General features: G+C 44.3%; 1 long non-coding RNA gene across 1 annotated transcript in view; it reads right to left on the bottom strand.

Annotated features, from left to right (window-relative positions):
* Positions 1-14,107: 14,107 nt before the first annotated feature.
* Positions 14,108-17,917, bottom strand: part of LOC121030381 (uncharacterized) — a 30,040-nt gene continuing 26,230 nt past the window's right edge. The window contains exon 3 of the long non-coding RNA XR_005790174.1: positions 14,108-14,218. This is a non-coding gene — a long non-coding RNA (uncharacterized LOC121030381). The remainder of the gene's footprint in view (positions 14,219-17,917) is intronic.

Genomic DNA, 17,917 nt, shown 5'->3' with positions numbered 1-17,917 from the left:
GATCACTTAGATTCCACCTACACCTGCCTAAATAACCCAGAAAACCACCAGAGGATTAGCAGAACTGAGTCGCCGGAGCCAAGCGCAGACGAGAGGCCCACGGAAGAGGGTAGGAAGGGCAGCGAGGCCGTGCGCGCTCCACGGACTGGCGGGAGGGAGACGGGGCGGAGGGGCGGCTCGCCGGCCAAGCAGAGCCCCCGAGTCTGGCTTGCAAAAAGCGGAGGGGCCTGACGGACTGTGTTCCGACAGCAAGCGTGACTTAGCGGCTGGGAGGTCATAAGTTAACAGCTCTCCTCAGAAAGCGGGAAGGCTGGAGGACAAAGGGAAGGAGAGCTGCTGAGCCCCCGGACAACAGAGCTCAGTTTGGTGGAGAACAAAGGCGCTCGCCAGCGCCATCTCCCCCGCCCATCCCCCAGCCAAAATCCCAAAGAGAACCAGTTCCTGCCAGGGAACTTGCTCGCTCCACGCAAACACCCAACTCTGCGCTTCTGCGGAGCCAAACCTCCGGCAGCGGATCTGACTCCCTCCTGCTGCCACAGGGCCCCTCCTGAAGTGGATCACCTAAGGAGTAGCAAGCTAAGCCTGCCCCTCCTGCCCCTGTGCACCTTGCCTACCCACCCCAGCTAAGACGCCAGATCCCCAGCATCACAAGCCTGGCAGTGTGCAAGTAGCCCAGACAGGCCACCCTACCCCACAGTGAATCCCGCCCCTAGGAGAGGGGAAGAGAAGGCACGCACCAGTCTGACTGTGGCCCCAGCGGTGGGCTGGGGGCAGACATCAGGTCTGACTGCGGCTCCGCCCACCAACTCCAGTTATACACCACAGCACAGGGGAAGTGCCCTGCAGGTCCTCACCACACCAGGGACTATCCAAAATGACCAAGCGGAAGAATTCCCCTCAGAAGAATCTCCAGGAAATAACAACAGCTAATGAGCTGATCAAAAAGGATTTAAATAATATAACAGAAAGTGAATTTAGAATAATAGTCATAAAATTAATCACTGGGCTTGAAAACAGTATAGCTGACAGCAGAGAATCTCTTGCTACAGAGATCAAGGGACTAAGGAACAGTCACGAGGAGCTGAAAAACGCTTTAAACGAAATGCATAACAAAATGGAAACCACCACGGCTCGGATTGAAGAGGCAGAGGAGAGAATAGGTGAACTAGAAGATAAAGTTATGGAAAAAGAGGAAGCTGAGAAAAAGAGAGATAAAAAAATCCAGGAGTATGAGGGGAAAATTAGAGAACTAAGTGATACACTAAAAAGAAATAATATACGCATCATTGGTATCCCAGAGGAGGAAGAGAGAGGGAAAGGTGCTGAAGGGGTACTTGAAGAAATAATAGCTGAGAACTTCCCTGAAGTGGGGAAGGAAAAAGGCATTGAAATCCAAGAGGCACAGAGAACTCCCTTCAGATGTAACTTGAATCGATCTTCGGCACGACATATCATAGTGAAACTGGCAAAAATACAAGGATAAAGAGAAAATTCTGAAAGCAGCAAGGGGTAAACGTGCCCTCACATATAAAGGGAGACCTATAAGACTCGTGACTGATCTCTCTTTTGAAACGTGGCAGGCCTGAAAGAATTGGCACGAGATTTTCAGTGTGCTAGACAGAAAAAATATGCAGCCGAGAATCCTTTATCCAGCAAGTCTGTCATTTAGAATAGAAGGAGAGATAAAGGTCTTCCCAAACAAACAAAAACTGAAGGAATTTGTCACCACTAAACCAGCCCTACAAGAGATCCTAAGGGGGACCCTGTGAGACAAGTACCAGAGACATCACTACAAGCATAAAACATACAGACATCACAATGACTCTAAACCCATATCTTTCTATAATAACACTGAATGTAAATGGATTAAATGCGCCAACCAAAAGACATAGGGTATCAGAATGGATAAAAAAACAAGACCCATCTATTTGCTGTCTACAAGAGACTCATTTTAGACCTGAGGACACCTTTAGATTGAGAGTGAGGGGATGGAGAACTATTTATCATGCTACTGGAAGCCTAAAGAAAGCTGGAGTAGCCATACTTATATCAGACAAACTAGACTTTAAATTAAAGGCTGTAACAAGAGATGAAGAAGGACATTATATAATAGTGACAGGGTCTATCCATCAGGAAGAGCTAACAATTATAAATGTCTATGCGCCGAATACCGGAGCGCCCAAATATATAAAACAATTACTCATAAACATAAGCAACCTTATTGATAAGAATGTGGTAATTGCAGGGGACTTTAACACCCCACTTACAGAAATGGATAGATCATCTAGACACACGGTCAATAAAGAAACAAGGGCCCTGAATGAGACATTGGATCAGATGGACTTGACAGATATATTTAGAACTCTGCATCCCAAAGCAACAGAATATACTTTCTTCTCGAGTGCACATGGAACATTCTCCAAGATAGATCATATGCTGGGTCACAAAACAGCCCTTCATAAGTTTACAAGAATTGAAATCATACCATGCATACTTTCAGACCACAATGCTATGAAGCTTGAAATCAACCACAGAAAAAAGTCTGGAAAACCTCCAAAAGCATGGAGGTTAAAGAACACCCTACTAACGAATGAGTGGGTCAACCAGGCAATTAGAGAAGAAATTAAAAAATATATGGAAACAAATGAAAATGAAAATACAACAATCCAAACGCTTTGGGACTCAGCGAAGGCAGTCCTGAGAGGAAAATACATTGCAATCCAGGCCTATCTCAAGAAACAAGAAAAATCCCAAATACAAAATCTAACAGCACACCTAAAGGAAATAGAAGCAGAACAGCAAAGGCAGCCTAAACCCAGCAGAAGAAGAGAAATAATAAAGATCAGAGCAGAAATAAACAATATAGAATCTAAAAAAACGGTAGAGCAGATCAACGAAACCAAGAGTTGGTTTTTTGAAAAATAAACAAAATTGACAAACCTCTAGCCAGGCTTCTCAAAAAGAAAAGGGAGATGGCCCAAATAGATAAAATCATGAATGAAAATGGAATTATTACAACCAATCCCTCAGAGATACAAACAATTATCAGGGAATACTATGAAAAATTATATGCCAACAAATTGGACAACCTGGAAGAAATGGACAAATTCCTGAACACCCACACTCTTCCAAAACTCAATCAGGAGGAAATAGAAAGCTTGAACAGACCCATCACCAGCGAAGAAATTGAATCGGTTATCAAAAATCTCCCAACAAATAAGAGTCCAGGACCAGATGGCTTCCCAGGGGAGTTCTACCAGACGTTTAAAGCAGAGATAATACCTATCCTTCTCAAGCTATTCCAAGAAATAGAAAGGGAAGGAAAACTTCCAGACTCATTCTATGTAGCCCGTATTACTTTGATTCCTAAACCAGACAGAGACCCAGTAAAAAAAGAGAACTACAGGCCAATATCCCTGATGAATATGGATGCAAAAATTCTCAATAAGATACTAGCAAATCGAATTCAACGGCATATAAAAAGAATTATTCACCATGATCAAGTGGGATTCATTCCTGGGATGCAGGGCTGGTTCAACATTCGCAAATCAATCAACGTGATACATCACATTAACAAAAAAAAAGAGAAGAACCATATGATCCTGTCAATCGATGCAGAAAAGGCCTTTGACAAAATCCAGCACCCTTTCTTAATGAAAACCCTTGAGAAAGTCGGGATAGAAGGAACATACTTAAAGATCATAAAAGCCATTTATAAAAAGCCCACAACTAACATCATCCTCAATGGGGAAAAACTGAGAGCTTTTTCCCTGAGATCAGGAACACGACAGGGATGCCCACTCTCACCGCTGTTGTTTAACATAGTGCTGGAAGTTCTAGCATCAGCAATCAGACAACAAAAGGAAATCAAAGGCATCAAAATGGGCAAAGATGAAGTCAAGCTTTCGCTTTTTGCAGATGACATGATATTATACATGGAAAATCCGATAGACTCCACCAAAAGTCTGCTAGAACTGATACATGAATTCAGCAAAGTTGCAGGATACAAAATCAATGTACAGAAATCAGTTGCATTCTTATACACTAACAATGAAGCAACAGAAAGACAAATAAAGAAACTGATCCCATTCACAATTGCACCAAGAAGCATAAAATACCTAGGAATAAATCTAACCAAAGATATAAAGGACCTGTATGCCGAAAACTATAGAAAGCTTATGAAGGTCATTGAAGAAGATTTAAAGAAATGGAAAGACATTTCCTGCTCATGGATTGGAAGAATAAATATTGTCAAAATGTCAATACTACCCAAAGCTATCTACACATTCAATGCAATCCCAATCAAAATGGCACCAGCATTCTTCTCGAAACTAGAACAAGCAATCCTAAAATTCATATGGAACCACAAAAGGCCCCGAATAGCCAAAGTAATTTTGAAGAAGAAGACCAAAGCAGGAGGCATCACAATCCCAGACTTTAGCCTCTACTACAAAGCTGTCATCATCAAGACAGCATGGTATTGGCACAAAAACAGACACAAAGACCAATGGAATAGAATAGAAACCCCAGAACTAGACCCACAAACGTATGGCCAACTCATCTTTGACAAAGCAGGAAAGAACATCCAATGGAAAAAAGACAGTCTCTTTAACAAATGGTGCTGGGAGAACTGGACAGCAACATGCAGAAGGTTGAAACTAGACCACTTTCTCACACCATTCACGAAAATAAACTCAAAATGGATCAAGGACCTGAATGTGAGACAGGAAACCATCAAAACCCTAGAGGAGAAAGCAGGAAAAGACCTCTCTGACCTCAGCCGTAGCAATCTCTTACTCGACACATCCCCAAAGGCAAGGGAATTAAAAGCAAAAGTGAATTACTAGGACCTTATGAAGATAAAAAGCTTCTGCACAGCAAAGGAAACAACCAACAAAACGAAAAGGCAACCAACGGAATGGGAAAAGATATTTGCAAATGACATATCGGACAAAGGGCTAGTCTCCAAAATCTAGAAAGAGCTCACCAAACTCCACACCCGAAAAGCAAATAACCCAGTGAAGAAATGGGCAGAAAACATGAATAGACACTTCTCTAAAGAAGACATCCGGATGGCCAACAGGCACATGAAAAGATGTTCAGCGTCGCTCCTTATCAGGGAAATACAAATCAAAACCACACTCAGGTATCACCTCATGCCAGTCAGAGTGGCCAAAATGAACAAATCAGGAGACTCTAGATGCTGGAGAGGATGTGGAGAAACGGGAACCCTCTTGCACTGTTGGTGGGAATGCAAATTGGTGCAGCCGCTCTGGAAAGCAGTGTGGAGGTTCCTCAGAAAATTAAAAATAAACCTACCCTATGACCCAGCAATAGCACTGCTAGGAATGTATCCAAGGGACACAGGAGTACTGATGCATAGGGGCACTTGTACCCCAATGTTCATAGCAGCACTCTCAACAATAGCCAAATTATGGAAAGAGCCTAAATGTCCATCAACTGATGAATGGATAAAGAAATTGTGGTTTATATACACAATGGAATACTACGTGGCAATGAGAAAAAATGAAATATGGCCTTTTGTAGCAACGTGGATGGAACTGGAGAGTGTGATGCTAAGTGAAATAAGCCATACAGAGAAAGACAGATACCATATGGTTTCACTCTTATGTGGATCCTGAGAAACTTAACAGGAACCTATGGGGGAGGGGAAAGAAAAAAAAAAAAAAGAGGTTAGAGTGGGAGAGAGCCAAAGCATAAGAGACTGTTCAGAACTGAGAACAAACTAAGTGTTGATGGGGGGTGGGAGGGAGGAGAGGGTGGGTGATGAGTATTGAGGAGGGCACCTTTTGGGATGAGCACTGGGTGTTGTATGGAAACCAATTTGACAATAAATTTCATATATAAATAAAAAAAAATATATATATATATATACATACCATATGATTTCACTTATATGTGGAATCTAAAAAACAAAGCAATCAAAGAACAAAAAACAGACAAATATAGAGAAAAAACTAGTAGCATCCAGAAGGGAGGATGGGAGGGTGGCATATATAAGGCATCTTACGAGGTACAAACTCCTAGTTACAAAACAAATCAGTCACAGAAATGAAAAGTCCAGCATAGGGAATATAGTCAATAAGATGGTAATAATGTCGTTTGGTGACAGATCGTAGCTACACTTACTGTGATGATCACTGAACAATGTATAGAACTGTGAATCATTATGTTATACACCTGAAACTAACATAACACTGTGTGTCAATTATACTTAAATAAAAAACACAAGAAAGGAAGGAAGGGAAAGAGAAAGACAGACAGAAAAATAGAAAGGTCACCTAAATCAGGTGTGGGTGAAACTCTGGGCACAGACCATCCTGAGGCAAAATTCATCTCCAGCTGTGTGAACTGTGAAACCAGACACATTAAACACTTCCCAAATGCAATGGTAGGACAGGCAGAGGTCCCATTCCAAAAGGGAGAAAAAGGAGAGAAGGAAAAGGTGACAGGTCCCAATCAAGTCCAGAACCTAGTAAGGCCGATTCCATCTGATCTTAAGGCATGAGAATAGTCCTCTTTGGCTCAACACCCTGCCCTCCAGGCTCACTGAAGTGACAGCCTCCATGGCTGAGGCCACTTCTCCCCAAGGCTCCATAGGGCAGTCCCAAGGCTTCAGTCATAGACCACTTGACCTGCTGGAACCAAAACGGTGGCCTTGATAGTCTCCAAATTACCTTCGCCCTTCTTCCCTTTCCTTGAAGAATGGCTCATACTGGCAGCCAAATGGCTCTCCATTCAGGTCCTGTAGGATCTAGAAGTCTGATGGCCTTCCTTCATTCTGTCTCTATTTCTCTGTCCCTTCTAGTCCAAGTGGGCAGTGTCTCCGATGGCACAATGTCATCTCTACCCCTCTTTTCCACTGCAATGGCTGATTAAGCATATGAGTGGCACCCGTCCCATGACCTGTTTATCAGATGGCCGTTCAGTCACACTCTTAGTGCTCTCTGCAGAACAAACTTACTTGTTGTTTGCAATATAGATAGACTGAGAATTTTCCAAATCTTCAAGTTCTGGCTCCTTTTTGCTTTACAATTACATCTTAATTCCTTTTACACTTTACATTCCTTAAGCAGTCCGGAGAAACAAGGCCACATACTTTGCTTAGAAATCTCAGTTACAGCAGCAGCTGGGTGGCTCAGTCCGTTGAGCGTCTGACTTCAGCTCAGGTCAATATCTCGCACTCTGTGAGTTTGAGCCCCACATTGGGCTCTGTGCTGACAGCTCAGAGCCTGTTTCGGACTCTGTGTCTCCCCCTCTCTCTGTCTCTCTCTTTCTCAAAAGTAAATAAACATTAAAAAAAATTTTAAGAAATCCCCTCAGCTACATATCCTATTTTATCAGTCACTAGTTCTACCTTCCACTAATGCTAGAACACAGTGTGGCCAAGTTATCTGCCACTTAATAACAAGGATCACTGTTCCTCCAGTTTCCAAGAACATGTTTCTCATTCCCTTCTGAGCCTCATCAGGATCACCCTTAACATCCATATTTCTAGAATGCACCTCAACACTCTTCCAGCCTCTGCCCATCACCCCATCATTCCAAAGCTGCTTCCATGTGTTCATGTATTTGTTACAGCAACATCCCACTTCCCAGTACCAAAATCTATATTTGTCAGCTCGGGCTGCCATAACAAAGTGCCATAGACTGAGCAGCTTAAACAACAGAAAGTTTGTTTTCTCAAAGTTCCTGGGGCCATAAGTCTGAGGTCAGGGTGCCAACATAACAGGTTCTGGTGAGAGCCCTTTTCCTGGCTGGCAGATGGTCTCCTCATTGCGTTCTTATATGGCAGAGAGAGATAGCAAGCTCTCTGGCAACTCTTCTTATAAGAGTAGTAATCTCATCACTGGGGCTTGGTCCTCATCACTTCATCCAACCCTAATGCTTGTCAAAAGTCCTACTTCCAAATATGATCACACTGAGGGTGAGGGCTTCAGCATATGAACTTGGGGTGGGGTGCACAATTCAGCCTATGGCATCTCCCATAGTGGCTTAGGAGTGGCCTGTGGCACCGAAGTTTCATTGGCCCCAAGCTCTGGAATTAGTAATCCTTGATCCTTGGCATGGAGAAATGCTCAGGGCACCAGACCCTGTGTCCACCTCCATGCCATCCCCTCGTCACTGTCAGCAGCGATGTCGGGATGTAGGTACTCCAGGAACACACCTGTGGGAGCTCACTGCAGGGAACAGAGCCTTCATGTAGACTAAATGCCCAGACGTGAGGTTCAGAGGAGAACAGCATCCCCCAGCCTTAAACCACTTGCTTCACCTGCAACCCCCACTAAGAGCGCATTCAACCTGACACTCACCTGATGTTCCCAGGAAACACGGCCCCTCCCACCCTGTACCCCCAACACTCTGTGTGGGATCAGGCAGACAGTACAGGGGACAGTGCCACACACACACAGAGGCTCCCACCCTCTCTCTCAGCAGGCACTGGTCATCAATGGGACAACATGAGCCCTGCCTTCAGCACCTGTCTGCTCTACTTCCCAAATGTCAGATGAGATTCTGGTCCCAGTTCCAAAAGCATTTTCTTTTCTCTCTGCTTTTCCTTTGTCTTCTTTGCCTCCTGATGAGGGTGACTTCGTTTATGCTACAGAAAGAAATAGGAACAAGGCCTGCCCAAGGGGTGGACTCCTCAGGGGAATTTGGAGTGTCTTCCACTCTTGTTGCTCCAACCCCAGGATGTGACTTCTGTGGAGAGAAAATAGGAGGAAGGAAGGATGGGTGGTCCTGAGGGAAAGAAGGAGGACCTGGGAAGGTGAGGAACCAAGAAGGGAGGCAAGGACAGAGAGATGAGGAAAGGCCAGGCCAGGAGGACTTCAGCTTCCAGGGAAAGGCAGAATGGACCACACAGTGGTCTGGGCCTCTTGCCCTCTCAAGACTCATGGCAGGGGTGGAGGAAGCCTCATGGTCTGGCTGGAGGAGGCTCTACAGACCCAAAGAGGTAGATGGAGAGTCTGAGGTCCCTAGAGCACAGTCTAGTGGGCAGAGTGAGAGGGGGCCTACTCCTGACCTGGGCCCTCTCAGGAGACATGGTGGACTGCCTCTGGACTTGCAGCAGAAATCCTGCACCCACCAGGAACAGGGACTATGTGTGGCAAGGCACCATCTTTAGTCCCTTTGTCACAATAGCCACTCCCAAAAATGTGCTGAATTAATGCATGAAAGAATAAATGAAGTAAAACAATTCAAGAAAACATGCTGTAGAAGGTGAAGCACTGTACAGATGCAATGGTTTTTTCTTCCACTGCCCATAATTCTGCCTGCCTTTTGGGGCTCTGGAATACAACTCTTGGCCCCAGTTTCCTATACTTCTCCACAAAGTTGTCTCAGGGCATGGTCAAATCCTCTTCTGCATACACACCCCCAAACTTGCTTCCCCTCACTTTTCTCTGTGACGTGGATTGTCAGTTGAAATTCCAGGAACTCAGATACCCAGACCTCCACCACTGAACCCCACCAGAGGTCTCTGTGGGTGCTGCATTTACCAAGAAGGATCCACCTGGACAACATCAGACAGGTGATCAATTTCTGTTTCTCAAGCTCTTACACTGGATTTGCTAAGAACTTTAGAGAACACTTCTGCAAGGTGGTGGTGATGTGCTAGGCAGGTTCCCCAGTACCAGCCATGGCACTCTCAAACCCCCATGGTAAATTGCCCCTTCTGGTAGGCAGAGTAATGGCTCCCAAAAGATGCCCATGCCCTAATCTCCAGAACCGGTGACCATGTTACCTTATGCAGTAAAAAGCACTTTACAGATGTGATTACATGTAGGATCTGGGGATGGGGGATATCATCCTGGATTATCCAGATGTGCTCAGGCAATCACAGAGTTTTTATAAGATGGAGGCAGAATAGCAGAACCAGAGAAGGGGACACATGGAGGAGGCAGAGCTTGAAGTGACTGGCCATAAATCAAGGAAGGCAGGCAGTCTGTAGAAGTTGAAAAAGGCAAGGAAGCAAGTTTTCCCCTAGAGATTCTGGAGGGAATGCATCCTGTTAACACCTTGATATTAGCCCATTTCAGATGTCTATACTCCAGAACGAGAAGATAGTAAGTTTGTGGTGTTTTATGCTGCTAAATTTGTGGTAATTTGTTACGGTGACCATAGGAAACAAATACACCCCACATGCTTTTGCACATTCCTTCAACCAAAATTGTGTTGTCTCAATTATTTGTAATGAGGTCTTTACTACACAATTGTCAAAGGTTTACAGCAGACCGTTTTATAAATTACAGAGAAATAAACTAAGTCAGCTATAAGTATCTCTCTCAAAGCTAACCATTAGTCATACTCCAGTGTGTTTCTTTCTGTCTGTATACAATTTTACTTGCTGCAATGACACCACATGTTTCTGTATTGGCCTTTTCTCAATTACCGTCAATTCATAAGCATGTCCCTGCTATTCCAAACTCCCACAGTGTTCATGACTAGTCACAGAGCTCTCACCAAACCCCTCCTCAGCTCTCCTGTACAACCACCCCCAAACTCCAGCTCTACGGTTCTGAGCAACACCAGGAAGTTTCTGCTGTGGCTTTGAGTTTCTTACTGTTTCTTAAAACAGATTCCTAAAATCAGAATAATCAAATCAAAATATATATATATAAATGTTAACCAAGTGAAAAAGTGCTTTCTTGAAAGTTGGTCCTGACATCCACTTTATCCATTTGTGTCTCCTTTCACACTTGCTAGCATTGTAAAAAGGCTATTATTAAATCCTAGCTAATATAATTGTCCCCTCAAAATGGTATCATTTTATTTTATCTGCCTCGAGTAGCTGGGATATGCAAGCCTCAGACAATAGAGGTTTTCCTTCAGCTCTGCTTTATTGTCACAGCCCATTCTGCAGGCCAGCCATGAACAGAGAAAAGTGAAACAGAGACCAGTCTTCAGGGAGACTGTGACCCTCTGAGAAGACAAGATTTATGTACACATGGAGAAGAACACCAGGAACCATGTTCCACACTGTGGCACACTAAGTTTATTTGCCCAGTATGTCCTCCCTGACACGTGCAGGGGGCAAACTCCTCTGTAAAGACCTCTGACCCCTGACAGAGGCAGCCCCTCCTCTGGCTTCCTGAGCACCTTGCAGGACCAACATCTTCTCTGACTTCCAGATCCCTGACCCCTGGCTGGGCTGACCTCTCCTCTGAGCCTCCATTGAATCTTGCTCCAGGTAGGGACCCTGATATACTGATGCTCAGTGCATCTATGTGCCATCCCAACAGCTATGACTATTGTAATATTCCCTGTCCTTAGCATGGTACATGGAATATAGCAAGATCTCAGTAAATTTTTATTAACAAATGAAGTTGAGTAAGTGTCCAAGTATGGAACAGACCATCAAAGCACCTGCTTTTCTTTTTCAAAATTGGTTTGGCCATTCAATGTCTTTGTAACTATAAACTTTGTCACTCTTTTCCACACTTGGACAATAATAACTTACTGAGATCCCACTATATTCCATGTACCATGCTCAGGACAGGGAATATTAAAATACTCACAGCCCTTGGGAAGGCAGGGTCTCTTCCTGGAGAAAATCCATGGAGGCTCAGAGGAGGAGTCAGCCCTAGAGAACATAGGGGAAAGGAAGAAAAAATAAGATAAAAACAGAGAGGGAGGCAAACCATTAGAGACTCTTAAATACAGATAACAAACTGAGGGTTGCTGGAGGGGAGTTGGGTGGGGGGGGGGGGTCAGCTAAATGGGTGATGGGTACTGGGAGGTCACTTGTTGGAATGAGCACTGTAATATGTAAGTGATAAATCACTAAATTCTACTCCTGAAATGATTACTATACTATGTGTTAACTGACTTGGATATAACTAAATAAATAAGCATGATTCTGAATAAAAAAAGCAAAGCAAGGAGGCATCACAATTCTGGACTTCAAGGTGTATTACAAAGCTGTAGTCATCAAGACATTATGGTACTGGCACAAAAACAGACACATAGATCAATAGAGCAGAACAGAAAAACCAGAAATGAACCCACAACCATATGGTCAATTAGTCTTTGACAAAGTAGGAAAAAATATCCAGTGGGAAAAGAACAGTCTCTTCGACAAATGGTGTTGGGACAACTGAACAGCAACATGCAAAAGAATGAAACTGGACCACTTTCTTACACCATACACAAAAAAAAATTCAAAGTTGATTAGAGATATAAATGTGAAACAGAAAACCATAAAATTCCTAGAAGAGGGCACAGACAGTAATTTCTCTGACATTGGTCATAGCAACATTTTTCTAAATATGTCTCTTGAGGCAAGGGGGATAAAAGCAAAAATAAGCTATTGGGACTTCATCAAAATAAAAAGCTTTTGCACAGTGAAGGAAACCATCAAAAAAACCAAAAGACAACCAACAGAATGGGAGAAAATATTTGCAAATGACATATCCAATAAATGGTTAGTATCCAAAATATATAAAGAACTTATCAAACTCAACACCCAAAAAGCAAATAATCCAATTTAAAAATGGGCAGAAGACATGAACAGACATTTCTCCAAAGAAGACATCCAGATGGCTAACAAACACATAAAATGATGCTCAACATCACTCATCATCAGGGAAATGCAAATCAAAACTACAATGAGATATCACTTCATACTTGTTAGAATGGCTAAAATCAACAACACAAGAAACAACAGGTGTTGGTGAAGATGTAGAGAAAGGAGAACTCTCTTGCACTGTTAGTAGGAATGCAAACTGGTGCAGCCACTCTGGAAAACAGTATAGAGATTTCTCAAAAAAATAAAATAAAAATAGAACTACCCTAAGATCTGGTAATTGCACTACTGAATATTTACCCAAAAAATACAAAAATGTTAATTCACAGGAATGCATGCACCCCTATGTTAATTGCAGCATTATTTACAATAGCCAAATTATGGATGCAGCCCAAGTATTAGATGAATGGATAAGGAAGAAGTGATATATATAAGGAAATACTATTCAGCCATAAAAAAGAACAAAGTCTTGCCATTTACAACAACATGGATGGAGCTAGAGGGTATAATGGTAAGTGAAGTAAGTCCAAGAACGACAAATATATGAATTCACTCATATGTAGAATTTGAAAAACAAAACAAACAAGCAAAGGGGAAGAAATAAGAGAGACAAACCAAGAAACAAACTGATGACTACCAGAGGGGAAGTGGGGAGGAGGGGTTAAATAGGTGATGGGGATTAAAAAGTGTACTTGTCATGATGGGTACCAGGAATCACTGTACTGTACACCTGAAACTAATATAACACTGTGTGTTAACTATACTGGAATTAAAATTAAAAAAAAAAAAACAAAGTCTGCAATTACAGAATGAGAATTCAGTGGCAGCCAAAGAGGCTGGGTGTCTGGGCAGTTTGATGTCACCTGTGCCATCTGCAGGCCATATAATGTGGCCAAGCCTTCAACCTCCCTGAAACTTCATATCTTCATCCATAAAGTGTGAACCATTCCAATTCCCCAAGTCATAGTGGGAGGAATGACCAGAGGATGACCTCATATCACACAATGCTGTGGCCTACTGCAGACCCTCAGTGATCAGTTGCCATAATCGAAGCATGTCTGGGCACAGATCAGGTGCACAGAGGAAGAAATGACATAGTGGATTAGTTGATGGGCTGACAATTGACCAAAGGTTGGACAAACCAGAACTCAGGTCAGTTGAAATGTAACAAAATCTCTTTTGTCAAATTTATCTCCATTCCCTCCTCACACATACACACACACACACACACACACACACACACACAAGTCCTCCAACTTCAGAATGATCTATGATTAGTGTACAAATTTTTTAGAATTCAACTGAACAGTCACATTTGAAAAACTATTGCATTGTATAAAGCAAATTCTAGAAGCACACTCCAACAAGACCAGCATAAGTGGATTCTGAATTTGGGAAGACAGAGTCAGTGACACGTGGCAACTCGTCTCACCCTGCTATTGGGAACCCCATGCAGCAACCTTCAGGGACACTTGGCAACTCCACATGTTTACCCCAAGCCCTGGACCACAGATTTGGAGTCCACTATATCCCAGCCCAGGTCAGTACATAACTCACATCCAGATATGGGGGTGCTGCATTCTGAAGTCCTGACAGCCTGTCTGAAGAGAGATTTATCTTGGGTTGGATCCATGTCTCATGTCTCACACTTGACGGGGCTCATGAGATTTATTTCTGCACGAAAAGAAAGCAGAGGAGTCTGTGGATTATCATGTACTCCACATTTGCCTGCTTCTCCTGGCAGCCCCTCTCTTCTGCTCTGCCCAAGCTCTGGGCCCTCAGCCCAGCAGCACTGTCCTCATCTGGGAGCTGGTAAGAAATGCTGAAACTGGGGCCCCATCCAGAACTCCTGAACCCACATTTGCTCCTTAATGAGACCCCTGGGAGATATGTAGGCACATTCAGTCTGAAGCCACATAGGACACCGTCATCCACAGCTGGCTCTGTGGATCTCTTGGCCCCCTCACAGTGGACAGCCCAGGAGAACTGTTTTCTGAAAACCCTATAGCACCACTCCATGATCCTTTTCCCAAGGGTAAACATGGTTGTGCCCATCAAATCCTGCACTCCCAAGACAGCCTCTTCTCAGGGCACACTTTTAAAGAGGGATGAGAGGGGCGCCTGGGTGGCGCAGTCGGTTAAGCGTCCGACTTCAGCCAGGTCACGATCTCGCGGTCCGTGAGTTCGAGCCCCGCATCAGGCTCTGGGCTGATGGCTCAGAGCCTGGAGCCTGTTTCCGATTCTGTGTCTCCCTCTCTCTCTGCCCCTCCCCTGTTCATGCTCTGTCTCTCTCTTTCCCCAAAAAATAAATAAACGTTGAAAAAAAATTATAAAAAAAAAATTAAAAAAAAATAAATAAAGAGGGATGAGAGCTTGATAGAGAGACTGGATTTTCCAGGTGCCTGGGTGGCTCAGTAGGTTGAGCATCTGACTCTTAATTTCGGCTCAGGTCATAAACTCATGGTCGTGAGATTGAGCCCCACATCAGTCTCTGCGCTGGGCATGGAGCCTGTTTAAGATTCTCTCTCTCTCTCTCTCTCTCTCTCTCTCTCTCTCTCTCAAAATAAATAAATAAAAAGTCTTTAAAAAAAAAGACTGGATTTTCAGCAACTCAAAGGCAGGGGAAATTGACATCAGAAGACAACAAAGGTGTGAAGCTTGTTTGTTCCAATGTCTTCCAAAATGTGTTTCATAAAAACAGAGGGAAGTTAAATAAATTCACATTAGGGAGGGAGAGATTTGGTTGAAACTTAGCCAGGCCTCCATAGGAAGGCTCAATGCAATGATGGGCTCCATTCCCAGGGAGGTGCTCATGACATTCATGAAACATTTCATTCCAGGGGAGAGAAGCCCAGAAATTTCTAACTTCGCAATTGAAAGATCAGTAGTCAGGCAATTAAACTCGCCAAGAGAAACCATGATGTGATCATCTAGGAAAAATAGTTTTAGAGAAGACAAACTAAAATGGGCTCCTCCTCTGGGTCTGGCCATGGCCATCACCTAGAAATTCTCATCCTTTCTTCAGTAATCCCATTAGGGCCACCTCTCATCACCATTCATCAAAAGGGCACCCTGGACAGGAGGGGCTGTAGCAGGGTGAATGAAGGGGTGGGTGATGGGTCTCAGTCTGTGCCTGTTAGCTCACACCAGATTCCACCTTCGATTTTACTGCATATGTGTCATTGGGTTTCCCTCCCTTTTTTTCATTTCATTTTTAAAAATGCAGCTAGACCCGGGGGCCTGGGAGGCTCAGTCGGTTAAGCATCCGACTTTAGCTCAGGTTATGATCTCACAGTTTGCGAGTTTGAGACCCGCGTTGGGCTCTGTGCTGACAGCTCAGAGCCTGGAGCCTGCTTCAGATTCTGTCTCATCCTTTCCTTGCCCCTCCCCCACTTGTGCTCTCTCTGTGTCTCCCAAAAATAAATAAATGTAAAAGAAAAGTTTTTAATAAAAAAATTAAAAAATAAAATAATAAAAATGCATCTAGACCTTTAGGATCTTCAGACATGTGTGCAGTGTTCACAAAGACTGAAAAAATTAGATGCCATGTATCCTATTCTCTGCCGAAAGCAAACCTGGTTGTGAAAGCATTTACTCAGGGAGAGAGGCCCACCTGCATTTTCCACACTAGACCCCAGAATCACAGCTCACAGAGGTAGGAGGTCTCCAGAACATCTAGTTCCTTACACACAACTGGGGGATCTTAAATTAAGGTTTGCATGAAGACCACACAAGGATTTCTTGAAATCATTGAGCCCACATTCTGGAACAAAAACCACATCACACAGTGAGTGAGGCAAACTTAAATCAATTAAGCTATCAAGACATTCAATGCCGACCTGGGCTGTCTCAGGTAGAGTGATTCAGCAGGGAGCCGCAGCCAACCAAAAGCGCTAACAGCAAGTATGAGTAGATCTCATAACTAGGCGGCCATGGCTGGCTGGAGCACAGCCTTCTCATGTATTTACCCTCTGCTAAATGTGGCATTACCACCAGGCTGGGAAGGGGCCACATCCAGACATAGAAACACTAGAGGTGAGAATGGCTGCCCTTCTCCTGGGACCCTTGTTCAGAGCTAAGGAACTTATCCAGAGCCCCAGCATTTGCCTCCCCGCCACCGTACCCCTCCCACCCCTGCTTGACCTAAATCAGCCAAATGCAAAAGCTGCTTGACTAGCCACCCACAGAGGGGCTGGGGAGGGGGTTGGACTGGGTGAAAAAGTGCAGCCCTACATGGGTACCACAGCCAGTGACAGTAACAGCGAGGCCTCGGTTTCTACTCACACAGGAAGGAGAACAGAGGGGCAGGGAGGAGGTGCCTGCAGACACTGGGGTGGTACAGTGCTGGAGAGCAAGGAATCAGCAACTGGGCTGGCACCACCTGTTCCACTGACTTTGGGATCCTGCTTTGTTTAAGCTCCCTACTCTATTTCCTCATCAGTAAAATAAAGGTTTATGAGATAATGTAGGAAAAGTGTTGCTTCATGATGAACATTCATTAAAGTATGATTTAATATTGTTATTTTTGTTGTAATTTCTCAACTACCAAGAAACTCCACTCAAAAAAAAATTTGCTGTTGCTCTGATGCCTTAATTAACTTCCTGTCTGCTATCTGAGGCTTCAAAGTTTTCCATAATCTAATTAGGCATGAGACTGGAAATAGAAATCCCTGCAGAACAGCGGGCTGTGGCCAACATCTCCTAGAGGGAGATGACAATAACCACAGTAGCCCAGCCTTTTTCCACCAACAAGCCCGCTTGTGTTCCTGAACAGGGTAATGTCAAACACTTGCCTGAACACAGATTTTTACCGGGGTTGGGTGGATGATAGAGGTGAAACTAATCAGGAACAGAGAAAGGAGCACCTAAGGAAGGACAGTGTCAGGGACAGTGTCACTGAAGACAGGCTGGACATGCCCTATCTCTGCCATTTGTGTGTTGGACTGACCATGGGACTTGCCCCCGCCCCAGGTCCTCCACCTCTGAGGCTGGACTTAGCCTGTCCTCACCACCCCCTGCACCAGTGACCGCTTTTGCTTATTCACCCTGACCTGTGGGGTCTGCCAGCTGTAGTCCATGGAGGTCCTACCTTAAGCTGGGCCCACCTGGAGCAGCTCTGAGCCAAGAGCTCAGCCCTGGACTCCTGTCACTGCCTCTCAGGGTCTTGTCCCTGGAAAGAGCTCAGCCCTGGGCTCCTGTCACTGCCTCCCAAGCCCTTGTCCCTGGAAAGAGCTTGGCTCTGGACTCCTGTCACTGCCTCCCAGGGCCTTGTCTCTGGAAAGCTTCCTGTCAGCTCCTGTGGAATGGCCAGTGCCATGTCAGGAGCCACACAGTGACTAAAGGAACAGGAGTCTGGAACCAACCCATCAACTC

This window comes from Herpailurus yagouaroundi, unplaced genomic scaffold (assembly GCF_014898765.1).
Source record: "Herpailurus yagouaroundi ecotype Mexico unplaced genomic scaffold, PumYag 140, whole genome shotgun sequence".
In the NCBI taxonomy this organism is placed as follows: domain Eukaryota; kingdom Metazoa; phylum Chordata; class Mammalia; order Carnivora; family Felidae; genus Herpailurus; species Herpailurus yagouaroundi.
Note: the sequence above shows the minus strand (reverse complement) of the source record. Positions and strands in the feature narration are given on the sequence as shown.